The sequence below is a fragment of the Mus musculus genome, chromosome 7 (genome assembly GCF_000001635.26).
Source record: "Mus musculus strain C57BL/6J chromosome 7, GRCm38.p6 C57BL/6J".
In the NCBI taxonomy this organism is placed as follows: Eukaryota; Metazoa; Chordata; class Mammalia; order Rodentia; family Muridae; genus Mus; species Mus musculus.
The window spans coordinates 137,614,314-137,628,815 of NC_000073.6; positions in this window are offsets into that span (position 1 = coordinate 137,614,314).

The following is a 14,502-nucleotide window of genomic DNA, read 5'->3' on the forward strand; positions in this document are numbered from 1 at the left end:
CTGGCTGGCGCCTCTTGCATAAGCAAGAGCTTGGGGCCTGCTCTGTGTGATGGAAGATCTATTTGGCATAGGCAGTGCTGTAGCCAGCCTGGAAGCTCTGGAATCGACTGGAAATGGCCTGTGTTTGTGGCTGCAGATCCTGCTTATTTGATTACCCAGGTGCTTTCTGGCAAGTAGCTACGTTGTTGTATTGGGTGGGTAATATCTGCCTTCCCGATGGCATGCCATACCTCAGACTGAAAGAATCATCAGTTGCCACCTGGGATGTTCATGCAAATGTACGGGGCAGAGGGTGGTTAACAGGTTGGATTGTGGCTCCCAAAAGTCTTGTCTGCTTGCCACCTTTAGATGAGTTGATTTCGGTTAGCCAGGGAACTCAAGATGAGCTTATCCTGGGTTACCTGGGCTTTCCATTTATTGATGAGTCCTTGTGAGGGGGAGAAGGAGGGAGAAGAGGAAGAGGAGGAGAACTGGGTACAAATGTAGAAGGATGGGTCATGTGATAATAAAGATACCCTGGAGTGATGGAAAGGGACACTGAGTTCTCTCCTGGAGTGTTCCTCAGGAGTGTGACCCTAGGAGGTCCCACCAACCACAGTTTTGGCTTATCAATTCTGAATCCATGAGAAATTTGTCATTAAATTCTAAGTTTGGGCTGACAAGATGTCTAAGGTAAAGCTTTTGCCATGCAAGCAGGAGAACAAAAGTTAGAATCTCCACTACCCACGTGAAAAGCTGGGTAGGTTTGGGGACCTGACCAAAAGGACAGCACTCAGGAGGTGAGGACAGGGAGACCCCAGAGAAAGCTGCCTAGCTAGACTATTTGGATCTATGAACTCTGAGTTTAAAGAGAGACCCTGACTGAATAATTAAAGTGGAGAGTGACTGACGATGACCCAGCATCAACCATTGGCACCACATACACGTATGTGTACATACATATGCATGCCCCAGCACACATAAACCTGAAAACAATGGACCCTAAGTTTGTGGTGATTTGCAATGGCACCCCTCAGAAGCCAATGCAGATGACCAGTGTAGGTAAAGTTCTCAGAACTCACACATTTTCTCCCACCTCCCTGCTTGTGGTCCCCTTTCCTGCCTGGGCTTCTCTTCTCATCTTGGTTTCTGAGAAAGCCACTGGCAAAGTTGAGAGTGAAATCGCTTCTCAGCAATGAGCAAGGCAGGCAGAAGGAGAGAATGCTGTCATGGGATGAAGGGCCTTATCCATAAACTGGAGGACAGTGACGGCTGAGACAGGAGTTCAGAAATGGCTGAGGGATTGGCAGGAAACTCTGGGTTGGGTTTTGGATAGGTGGGTTCATGCACTTCACTGAGGGGTTGGCTGTGGGCAGCTAGTATGACCTGGTGGATCTGAGAGAGAGACTCAATGATGTCCTGCTAACCCATCTTTCCAAATAGGCATCAGGACTTCGCAGCTGGCTTAAGACCAGAAACGGATACTGATTGATGCCAACTGAAACGGGCCTGGAAGCTAATCCTTACTCAAACCCTGTGCAGAGCAGACTGCAGCAGCTCTACATGTCTGTCTGTGTCAAGTGCATCTGGACCTGGAAAAGAGGCAGTCAAGCACACATCTGTTGACTCCTCAACTTTTCCATGAAGGTCGGACACCTAAAAAGTGAGTTTGGTCTCAGGTTTCTCATGATGTACATTCATGCTCACAGCAGATGCTCATCGGATGCTCATGGGGTCCAAGGCTTTGCTGTAGGTGGTTGGAACACAAAGCTCACTGTAGAGGTTTATAACACAAGGCTCTGCCCTAGAGGCTTGGAACACATGTGCAAATGTCAGACAAGCCGGTGCCTGGCGTTCACATAATGACTGTCAGTGGCAAATACATGACAATCAAACAGGATCAATGTGGGAAGCCACATGTGCCATTGCAGAGTGGCGCTGACTACTGCTGGCCACCACGCATAAGTTTGGACAAACAACCAATGTGTACATATGCAGTAAAGTTTTTTGCAAAGACACTGCCTGGCCCGGGCATGATAATGAGGCTTTGAGAGTATAACCAATCAGATGTGAGACATGCAAATGAGGTATGATAATGAGGCTCTGTGAGGTACACAGAGAGAGAGTAGCCAATCAGATGAGGAACATGCAAATGAGGCTTAGTGCATAACCAATCCGGGGGTGAGACACGCCTCTCCTAGGCCTATATAAGCAGCACCAGTTCTGGGCTCGGGGTCTCTTTGTCTCTGCAATTAAGCTTTCCCAATAAACGTGTGCAGAAGGATCCTGTTGCAGCGTCGTTCTTGCTGGTCGAGTCCGGTGAGCGCAAGAGATCAATATCACCCCCCACACCCCAACCCCCACACATGTCAATTACAGGGAAGCCAGAGTAGTGATACTCAAGCTGTGTTTGCAACCAAGTCAACTGAGAGAGCGACACCTGGACACGGACATGTGTGAAGTGACAGAAATAGCTGTGCAGAGACCTGGAAGAACAGCATCCCCTGAGACAGAATGACACGGTAAAGGCCCTAGTTTCTGGAAGGTCTATGGCTGGGATGTCATCTGGTGATGTGCTAGGTTCAGGGGCAGGGATGCCGGGGGCGGGGGCATGTAGCCTCTCTGCTGATAGGATTGCTGGTTCTGTTCTATTGGGGGAGCCATCCCAGGAATCTGTAGAGAGTGGATGATACAGGAGCTACAGGGACGTCCTTTGGGAAGCTAAGGCAACCAGATAGGGAAGACCTGAGAGTATCTTGAGTGATGGTGGGCTGTGGGGCAATGGGCTATGCATAGACAGCCTGATCTCCAGTCGAGCTGAGGTCTTGAACACTGGTGGTAACCAGTGGGTGGTAATTTCTATCTACATGGGATGGTAGGTGTTCGATCACGTCTCCTGGACCCTGGCTCCTGTCAAAGTTACTGTCCCCAAAGCCCCCCACAAGAGAAGCATGTGGCTAGTAGTCACGTAGACAATGTCTCAAGCTTCTGGCATTCTGGCTAGACTCCTCCACAGTTACCTAGCAACAGCAAGATAGCAGCCCACTATAAGAGGGGCTGCTTGGCCCCTCCTCGCTCTCTTAATCTTTCTCTGTTCTTACTCTCTAGCTCTCCTTCTCTCTCTCTTTTCCCTTCCCACCTCTTGCTCTCTAAGCTTTTACCGGGCTTTCTCTCTCTAAGCCTTCATCTTTCTTACTCTCTAGCTCTCTTTCAATCTATCCCTTTCCCCTTCTCTCCTCTCAGCTATGATCGGTCTCTCTCTCTTTTTATCTTCTCTCTTTCCCCCTGCCTTTCTACAATAAAGCTCTAAAACCATAGACTGTCTCTGTTCATCAAAGTCCGGACTAAAGACATTTGCCTGTGTAGGAACCACCCAGCATCCCCCCTCTCCCTCTGCCCTCTTCCCTTATCTCCGGGGTCTAGTGCCACCTTGGGGCCCCTTTTCTGTTCTCAGGTCCTCCACTGTATCCAGCATGGGATGTTGGAGACTAAGAATCTGGTACCAGGGGCTGCCCCTTGTCCATCCCCCGCCGTGTGGGGTCAGTGGCTTCACACAGCTAGATGCTCACCCGGGGCCACGTGGAAAGCATCGGACAGTCCTCCCGGGTCCACCTGCCCAGAGCACCAGAACTCTGGCCAGACGTGGGCTCTCTCCCTCCCCCCTCTTCCCACACACCCACGCCCCGCAGTGGGCAGCTGGTAGAGGATGGGGAGGAGTGGGAATCAGATGAAGGAGGGGAAGAGAGTCACTTACTGTAAGCCATGTTGGTGCTCTGTACTTTGATGGGGAAGGCAGAGTCTGAGGAGGTGGAATCTTGGGACAATTCCTTGGGGAATTTCTCCCCAGGCACACAGTGCACGGAAGGCTTGCTCATCTTTCTGTGATTACTTCATTTTGAAGGCAAGAGCCACATTCCTTGCTTTGACAGACTTTCAGGCAGCATCTGAGCAGGGCCCCACCTTTTGCAAGTAGCACTCGCTCCCCTGTTCCAGCTAGGCAGACCTCAGTGAGACTTGTAGCCTCCACAGAGTAAAGAACGGAACCGGTGGCTGAGTTTAGCAACACTGGTGCATGTTTAAGGGACAGGCAGATGATTACTGCAGCTTCCCCAGGGAGGAGGACAACCTCCTTTCCCAGGAGGGGCTTGGAGGCAGCAAGGAAAGGTGGTTGGGTTTCCAGGGCAAGTGATGTGAGGGTGTGGAGGGCACAGGACAACAGTTTACCACAGCTGGATGCTGAGACAGACGCTCAGCACTCTTCACTGTGTCCTGGGCAATCCTCTCATTTTTTCCAAGGTCCAGTCTCCTTGGCAGTGATCCAAAAGGTACAGCCCTCATGACTCGCAGGCAGTTCACGGCAGAGGGGAGATGGAGGAGGAAGAAAAGGCCAGCCTGAGGCAGCCTGAGGACTCTGAGGATGCAATATAGCCACACACCTTCCTTTGGCTCCTCAGAAGCAGAGACTGTATGACCTGTGGCAATGGCAGGTGAAGGCGTTGGCCATCACAGGGGCAGACGTACCTACTATGTGCTTTATAGTGTCCAGGGCCAGGATGCACTGCTCTTAACCAGGCACAGAGCCAGCAAGATGGGCCCCCTTAAGATGCACAACTCTGAGCTTCCCTGAGAGTGGGAGTGTTAACAGAGCCTTCCTGGTCCACAGCAGCTGAACATGCTGTGCAAACTTATGCACTTATGCAAATTACAGTAACCTAGATTTCTGCCAGTGCAGACCTCACTGCCCCATCTCATAGTCTTCCCTCCACAGTTGATGCTGAGAGAGTTACAGACCCACAATCTCTCAGCCTCTGGACCCTCTGTTGGCCTCTCTGGTTGGGCCTCTGGGATTCCTGAGGAGACAGTGTTCCTACATGGCTGATCCCTGGTTTAGAGAGCTAAGAGAAAGCCTGCTCAGGGGACTAGACCCCCCTTTCTTTCAGTGTTCCCCATTCTCTTCCCAATTCATGACGTACCCCGTACTTTGTTAAGTATCACATCTTGAAAAAAAAAAAAAAGCTAAGTTTCATTCAACAAACAGGGTGGATTTCCCATGAAGTGTTTGATTGATAGGATCCCTTCTTGGTTTTACAGGGGCCGTTCCTCTGATACCGTCCTCCCACCATTCATAATTTCTTACAGAGCCCTAGTGAGCAGTGACTCAGGTTACAAATCCCATTTCCAGATGAGAAACTGTGCCATGAGGGGCGTGTTCTGGAGTCTTGCTGGAGTGATCGACTGTGGTGTGACCTGAGATCTGTTTGGTTTCATTGGCCATAGCTCCAACACTGGGCCTAGTCCAGAGAGACTCTGCCCCTGTGTGTGTGTGACCTGTGTGTGACCTTCATGTAAGAAGGGAGAGAAAGAGAGCATGTTCCAGGGTTTGAATGTGCTGAAATGTACTCCCGTCCTTGTCCTCAGACTAAAGGGACATGGCTTTGCGTTCCCATTCTCACCAGCCAGCAGTGGCTGCCTCTCCCTAAGATTATGTGGAGCCATGGGCCCTGTGCTATTCATTAAGGTGTTAATGGGGACAGGAAATAGAAATTTCCAAGATTTGATGAAATTAAGACTTTGGCATTAGCTCAGAAGGGGGTAGGAATACATCAGCCTACATGTTTGAAGAATTGGAAGCAGAAAAGCATTGTGGTCTATGCTAAGGAGACTTTGGGGTATAATATTATTTAAAACCAGCTAGTTTACTGTGGTGTCTGGGCTGAAATCCCCGCTCTTCGAAGGCTAATGAAATCAGGGCTCCAGAGCTGACTAATCTCTCTGTTCTGATTAGAATATTCAAGTGCTCTCCTCAGAAGCAGGTCAAACCACTGCTGCCACAGAGAATCCGGACTGGATCCTGCTGAGCTGATGTTGGGGTGTGTGGGGGCATAATCAATATTGGCAGTGCACAGGGGATGGGATGGGATGGGATAGGAGGTCACTAGTTGGACAGGGGTAGAGTACAGCTTCCTTTGCTGGAAGGGCTTCATGAGAAAAGCATGTCTCTCATTCTGTATCCTCCTCCAGGCTACACCAGCCACAGTGATGGCGGGAGTCCAGCTTATTACCTGTATAATTTATCTCAGGTGCTGTAGAAGTATCCAAGACACAGATCCACACAGCTTCTCTTTGATTGATGTGGAAGATTTAAGGAGACAGGCAGGCTCATCACAGAGGGGTCTAATGGAGAGGTGAGATAATTAGGAAAGAAACAGGAGAGCCCAAATTAGAAAAGAGGCCAGAGTGAGGAGTTATTCAGTTGGTGTCAACCTACATAACAGAGAGATTCTCTAGGTTGGGAAGAGCAGAGCGTTTGCAGGGGGTTGGGAGGGGAACACGTGCTACAGCAACCCATGCACGCGTTCAAGGGGGAAGAGGCAGGCAGACGTGTTTAAAGGAAGAAAGGAGAGGATTACATCAGATATTTTGAAATAATAATCCGAGGCCACAAGGAATCCCTGGTGCCCAGAGAAAAAGCCACACAGTGTTAAGCATTCTAGAGCGATTGCTGACTGGCTACAGAGATCTGGAGAGTTACAGGCTGGAGCCCAAATAATCCTGGGATATCTTTGAATAGCCACTCATCGCTTACTTTTTTGTACGACATAATGTCCTATGACCTTTAAGCAAATTCTTTGGGATGTACAAAAGATCCCTGGCTTCCACCAATTCAATACTAAGAATGTCATCAGGTGGTAACTGAGACTATAACAGAGATTTATCTGCTTGGCTGCGTCCTGCCTGCCTGATATTCCCACCAATGCATCTGAAAAATACCTTGATTTATGACTTTTTCTTGTTCTGTGACTATTAAACAAAATCTTTATGACTGTTCCCACACTGAAACATGGCATTTGGAGTAACCAAAATCTACGTTCCCGAATCACTATAGGAAACAGGGCTGTAAGGGCTAGTTTATATTCAGATTACATGTTTATATAGTATGGAGATCTGTCACAGGCCAGGATGGCTAACACTGGACATCTAGGGGCCTGTGAGTCAGTTAAAAAAAAAAAAGATGGCTGATACTGGATATGTGGGTAACCCAAAAGCAAATAGTGATGTGTTATATAACAAGTGTGTAACCATGAGGCTGGGGAATGGCCTATATTTAAACTGTAACACAGGTTAAGGAACAAGCAGAATGGCCAGCAGCTTCCAAACAGAAGAGGGTCAGGGCCAGACCTCTGGGACTCCACAGGGAACCAGTTCTGCCACCAACTTCACTTTGGACTTTTGATCTCTGGTGGTGTCAGGATAAATTCTGTGGTTTAAAACCACTAAGCTCTGGGCTCTTGGTTAGGGCAACACCTGGGAACTGAGAGCCAAGAAACACCCAAGCACTCTGCAGCTCCCTCTGGACTCCACTGTTCCTGGAGTCAGTGTGAGGGAGGTTTCTCTGGGAAATAGCCCCTCGTCTACCTCATCTGCCTAGTGTGAGTCTGTGGCGAGGTGTGGAGACCCACGCACACACTTAGTGAGTTTGCACTTAGTATCATCTCTACATCGTGTTCTTGAGACCCTGTGATTTCTGAGTCTTGGTGTGAGCCATTGTTGAGTTTAATAATCAGAAACGACCAGGGTAGGAACAGTTCTTAGCACTGTCATGACTTGGTGAAAGGCGGGCAGGATGCAAGCGTTCTGCCTCTGTGGACGCAGCTGATGACTTCCTAACTGCAGCAGCTTCTACAGCTCCATGGGAGTGACTAACAGCCAACCCCAATGCAAAGGCTCCATGTTGCCCCAGTGGAACAGGAGAGTCCAGCACCAACTGTTTAAATGAAACAGTTGTGGTCATTTATGAATGGGCATTACCTTACGCTGGTGGCGTCTACTCAGCCACCAGCTAGAAATGTCACACTTGATGCCATTCATCAGAGGTGGCTGTGGCATGTCCTCCCTATTCCTGACAGATATACTGTATCTTAGTAAGGGTTTCTATTCCTGCCCAAAACATCATGACCAAGAACCAAATTGGGGAGGAAAGGGTTTATTCAGCTTACACTTTCCGCATTGCTGTTCATCACCAGAGGAAGTCAGGACTGGAACTCAAGCAGGTCAGGAAGCAGGAGCTGATGCAGAGGCCATGGAGGGATGTTACTTACTGGCTTGCTCAGCTTGCTTTCTTATAGAACCCAAGACTACCAGCCCAGGGATGGCACCACCCACAATGGGCCCTCCCATCCTTGATCACTAATTGAGGAAATGCCTTATAGCTGATCTCATGGAGGCATTTCCTCAAGGGAGGCTCCTTTTTCTGTGATAACTCCAGATTGTGTTAAGTTGACACACAAAACCAGTCAGTATGAACAGTGACAATGTGGAGCAGACTGTTCTCTGGAAACTAGGACGGAAGGTTTCCAGGTGCCAGACCTTGGTGTGTTTCAAGTCACCTGAGTGTGACAGTCAGCTGCTTGGGGGATGCTTGCAGCATGAGTTTTGGCCAGGAGTATTGAGCAGAGTGTGGAAGGGATTCCCCTCCCTCTTCTTTGCTGTCAGAGAAGCCTGCGCATCCCTCTCCACTCACCATTGCTGTGGGTGAATAGGGGAGCCTGTCTGTGCTGGAAACTGGAGCAGTGTATAGTTCACAGTGGAGACCAACAAGACATGGTCTGGGTGTCCTGGAGAAGTAGTTTCTGAGGCCACCTTAGTCTCATGTCTATGCTAGGGAAGGCAGATATGGTGGCTGAGTCACTGTCTCCTCACGTATGTTTGAGAAGCTTCTAGAATCTCAGCTTCATCTCAGGTAAATCAGAAGAGAAGGTCACACCTGGGCATTTTAAACAGAGGAATGTGCCCTCAATCACCAGCTTCCTTAAAGACAATTTTTATTATTTTGTATCCCTGTCACTTCTTTGCCTGCTGCACCTCTCACTGCAACTTCGTGGCAGCTCCATCCACTTATCCAGCCCGGTAGAGCTTTCCCTCAAGCAGCCTTGCCTTCTGACATCCCCTCAGCTTCTCCCACCCTCTGTGGTCTGATGGCCGCCACTTGCAGACTGGAGTGTTTGCCTTCAGAGGTTGTCATGACTCTGGTCTGCTGCCGGAGCCCTCTACACTGCTCCATGCACTGGAGGTTCTTGATGACAGGTCCCTGCAGGGACCCAGGCTGCCCTCCACAGTGGGAGAAAGTTTCTTGTTTCCTCCTGTTCCTATTACCATCTTCACCTGTCGTCCACCTGCAACATTTATTCTATTTCTCCTTCCCAGGGAGATCCATGGAACACTTCTGACTTTCTAGGATTTAAAGACATTGAAGTTTGTCTTGCTGTAGATACTCAGTGATACAAGAGTGATGTAAGGATGATATAAGGTAATATAAGAGTGATGTAAGGGTGATGTAAGAGTGATGTAAGAATGATGTAATGGTGATGTAAAGGTGATGTGAGGGTGATGTAACATCTTCTTGTTTTGTTAATTTTTTTTCTTTCACTTGTATTGTGACTTTAAACAGGACTTTAAATCAGGACTTCAAGCATACAAAGGCAAGGCTTACATTTGACTGCAACTCTTCTTAGAGGCCTCAAATGTGAATGTCTTTGTTTGTTGCCAAGAGATGAGAACATCTGGCCTATTTTCTAAACAGAATTCTCTGGAGTGCACTCCTTGGAACCCATAGAAACAATAGAGACAACCCTAGCCCATAGAGACATGAGTACAGTTTTGAGTGACTTCCAAATATCTACCTACCAACCAACCAACCAACCAATTTACCAACCAATCAGCTAACCAACCAGCTACCAACTTACCAACCAACCGAGCAACCAACCAGCCAATCACCAACTAACCAACCAACCTACCAAGCAACCAACCAGCCAGCCACCAACCAACCAACCCATCAACCAACCAATCAACTTATCTACCAACCAGACACCAACCTACAAATTTACCAAGAAGTATATCAATTCCTAGACATAACAAGCATACGTAACTAATCCACTTACCAAACAACAACTGATGTACCCCTAGCCCATTAAGCAGCCAATTAGTTAACCAATCAACTAGTTTACCAACCAATCAATTAAGTAGCTAAGTATCCTCCCAACTAGCCAACCAAAAACCAGTTCTACCAACCTATAAGTCTATGAAATAACCTACCAGTTCATCAACCCATCTAACAAATGGTTAATCAATGTGCCAATCAACCAATTGACTTATTAACTAGCCAACTAGCCCATCAAAAGTCTTACCGATAAAGCAATCAACTACCCACCAACCTATATATCAACCAACCAATCAGTCAATAACCCAAAACCTATCAACTATTCTACCAATCAGCCAACTTACCAATCTACCAACTGACAAAATAATCAAGTAGCTAATTAGTCAGCCAACCTACCAACCAAAATAAGTCCAGCATCTTCAGAGTTTCTGGTCTTACATTGTTTTACAAAAATTTTGGGGTTTGGTTTTCTTGTTCTCATTGTTCTAATTTACCAAATGCAGTTTGGGAGCAAATTCCTTGCGACTCACGAGCACCTAATTCCCTGGTTTTCTAAGGACAGCATTTTGTGAATTGGCTTAGGTTTCCAAATCTGAATTTGACTGAAGGCTCCACCTTGGTGTTTGTTGGGACTTCTCTTCTGACATACTTGATGAAATTTGAGATTTGTCTCAAGAGATAGTTGTGGTCTGAATCCACATCTGATCTCCAATCTCCTGTCAAATCGAACCTCTCACAGTTACTGTAGGTTAGCTGTCTGTTTTCTGAGCTGTGGTGTAGTGACCTTGGCAATGAAGCTTTAACAAATGCCAAGTGACCCTGTTTTCTTATTACCCAGTGTCCTTTATTTTCCAAAGTTTCTGCCTCCCCGAACAATCTGGGTAAATATCTCATTGTGATCTTTCCTGGGGGCTGAGTGTGTGCATGGTTTGTTGCGTCTCCCATTGGCCTCAGTTGCATATGGTGTCTCCCTGTCAAGTTTTAACCCCCCTGGAATCTTGTAATTCATTGAAACTCAAAATTTGTTCCTCCTCTCTCACTATAACTTCTGCAAAGATCTCAGTAGAAATTGAAAATGGGCAGATGAGTTGTTCTAAGGATGTGTTAAGCTTCTTCCCTCTAATGAAATGTGTTTCTTTTTCGACAATTTCTGTTTCATGACATTCAATTTCTTGTCAAATGTGATAAACAACAGAATGAATGGGTTTTATATTAGCCTTTCAACACTCCGTGGACTATTTACTCTCACACTGCCTCTCTTACCATCTCCTGATGCCTCATTTAGCTGAAATGGGACAACAGGAGAGCCTGGCTGTGACTGATCTATGCAATATAGAGCCAGCACACAGACGCTCTTGATTCTCCAGTACTAGTGGGGTTCAGTCGGGTAGTTTCCCTGTGTGCTGTGTAATTTGGTTAATTGCTATGGTAACTTTGTCTGGTTTCCAGGTTCATCCCAAGCTGAGCATCAGTCCTCTAAACTCGGGGCTCTGTTATCATCTAGGCCTTCTCACACACTGTCTCTCTTCCTTTCTCCGAGCTGCCGTCTTGGTCTGTTTCCATGTTGGCCTCCTATTTATTTGCTGTCTCTCTAGATTATGCAGTTTTAGTGGTATTTTACAACTAAATTGTTTGCTTAAATATAATATTTATCTGTTGAATTATTTGTATAAACTTGAAAATATCTGTGAATTCCAAAGATAATCTTAGCAATAGTTTTTGCCCTTTGTTTAAGTTGTAGTTAGTCTGTCAATAAAATATCTGTGGTTGGTCATGACAGCTGAGGGAACCTAACCCTGACCTGTAGAACCAAAGGAGAGTCTGTGGTGGGAGTATGTTGATCCATTCTGATCTGATTACTGAGAATATTTAGCAAAGACAATTCAAAAAAAAAGTGCCCTCATCACTCTTATCTTCTCTTCATCGTGTCTCTTCTTATCAGGGACATAGAGATGTAATTTTTCTGACACATTGATATTTCCTTCTTCTTGTGGAAATTGGTGTTGACAGTTTTCTATAAAAACCCTGAACTTTAATGTTCTTAATACAAAGCTCAAGTGAGCTCTTCAGAGAATTCATCTGTTTGCTTTTTTTTTTTCTTTTTTTCTTTTTTTCTTTTTTTTTTTGCTTATAGCACGGAAGCCAGAGATAAGCTTATCAATTTCTTTATTAGACACTCCTGGAAAGCTAGGGTTGAATGGATCTTAATTTATTCCTTTGCTAGACTTTAGTAAGAAAGTATGTTGTTATTTCCTGGTGTTATTTGTTTGAAGTTGCCTCTTAACTATATTCCTTGCAGGGCCTGATGTGATTGCATGTGTGTGCAGATGTATGTATGTTTGTACAAGCATGCATGCGTGTGTGTGTGTGTGTGTGTGTGTGTGTGTGTGTGTGTTTGGATGAAGCAAAGATAACACTTTTCAAAAGGGCTATTTCTATATGGGGTCGTTTAAAAAGGAATCCACATTAATGCAGAGGCAATTTTGAAATACATAGCCATGTGTAAAGAGTTTGAGTTTGGTTCTTCAACCTCAGAGGCAGTTTCTAAAGCTCCTGGGCAAAGCTCTCTTTCAAATTCCATGTCTTACAATTATGTTGGAAGAAATGTCCTGCTAAACCTAGCTCTTTCAGGATGAGAGTTTACTTGGCTCCCCAGACTTTCTCCTATGCTGCTGTGGAGGCTCCCAGCAGGGAGGAGGCCAGACAGAGGAGTGCCCTGATATTGCTGGTCTTCACACTCCTTCTGGGGACATTGCCTGTTACCTTGCAGCCCTTCCCTCTGGGTTAGATTGTGACCCTCCCCACAACCAATATGTCAGCATTGTTTCTGACACCCATGAATGGGTCATTACTTAGTAATAGGCTCTTTGCAGATTTTTTTGTTTTTTACTTTACATAAGTATTCAGATGGAGTGGTCAGAGCGGGTGTACTCTTAACAGAACATAGCTGCTGTCCTTATAAGCGGAGACTGGTGTAGATAGAGGGATGTTTTATGGAGAATTTTTCATGGAAGATGTTGGAATGATGCTGTTGCAAACCAGAGAATGCTGGCAATGGCCAAGAATTAAAAGACAAATAAGGATACTTATCTAGCACTCCCAGAGGGACTGTGGCTCTATAAAAACCCTAGTGTCAGACTTTAGGTCTGTGGGATGGTGAGAGTCCAAGTTCTTTTGCACAAACCATCCAGCTAGTCATCAGTTGTTATAGGAGCGACATGAACATAAACCTCAGCAGCTACCTGAGCCTCTCTAAAGCCAGCGGGGGCTGGGACTAGATGCCCATGTAAGTAACAGGGCTTAGTACAGTTAATTTTCCTGAACCAGGAAGGTAGGAGACCACATGCCTATTGCTTCCCCAGTGTGCTGTGTATATAAGTGAGAGGAATCTCTTCACAGACAACACATGTGGAAAACGAGCCTAATAGATCTGAGACCTGACTGTGGTATGAAATTCAAATGGCTGTTATGCACACGGAGAACTAGCCCTGATGATATCAGCTAGAGTTGGCCCAGTCCCCTAGAGGGACTATCTCTGTAGTATGGCCTGGTGGTCTGGTGGACAAGAGCGGGAAGACAGACACTCTGGCTTGGCCCACATTTGGGAGATGGGGAATCCCAGGTTGCAGGGAGCTGATAGATTATCAATTGTTCTCTTCTGGAACTGTCAGCCTCCTGACAGCCCCTTATCCTTAGAGACTCCACAGTGGGGTGCTTACAGTCAGAAAGTGCACAATGCCAGTCTATTATCATCCTCTGCGAGCACCAGGACACCCATCCACATTTACTTTAAAACCTAGGAAATTTTACGACATTAAGACTTTCTCAGTGTTAAGTGTGAACACCACCACTCAGTACCCCAGCAGGAAAGAGCTGGTGTGCATGACGCTGCTTGAGAAAATGGAACTTAGGCAGAGACTAGAAGTTGTTGATATTCCAGACAACATAGAGTACCACAGCCTGCTCTCTCCATTGGAACCTACAGGAGTGACAGGGGCCTGAAGAAAGGTAGGATGAGAGAGACGACAGGGAAACTGGTGGCTGGACCGCAGGAGGGTTGGTGCTCCCACAAGAAAAAGCAGCAGCAGCTGACTGGAATGAGCTTGAGAGGAAAGCTTGGAGTGTGTTGATACACTCCAGAGGCATTGACAACAACGGAGCTCCTCCTTGGCTCTGCTTCTCTCTGTTCTGTGCACAGAGGTGGAGTAAACTCCCTTGCCCAGAGTACGGCTGGCTTGTGTTATGTGCATGCTGTGCCACAAGATGCTGTGATTTTTAGTGACAGCACACTTGCCAGACAGTCCTGCCTACCTTGGTAGCCTGGCTGAGGTGAACACAGTATCTGCTAAGTACCTGATTGTCTGTCTATCCATCTACCCATCTACCCATCTACCCATCTACCCATCTACCCATCTACTCATCTACCCATTCATCCATCCATCCATCCATCCATCCATCCATCCATCCATCCATCCAATCTATCTGCTTATTTCTTATCTCTCTCTGTATAGTTATGAGTTGTAGAGTAAATGCAAGTTAAAGAGGCTACAGAAAGGTCCAACAAGTTCAGAAGTGAGATGATGAAA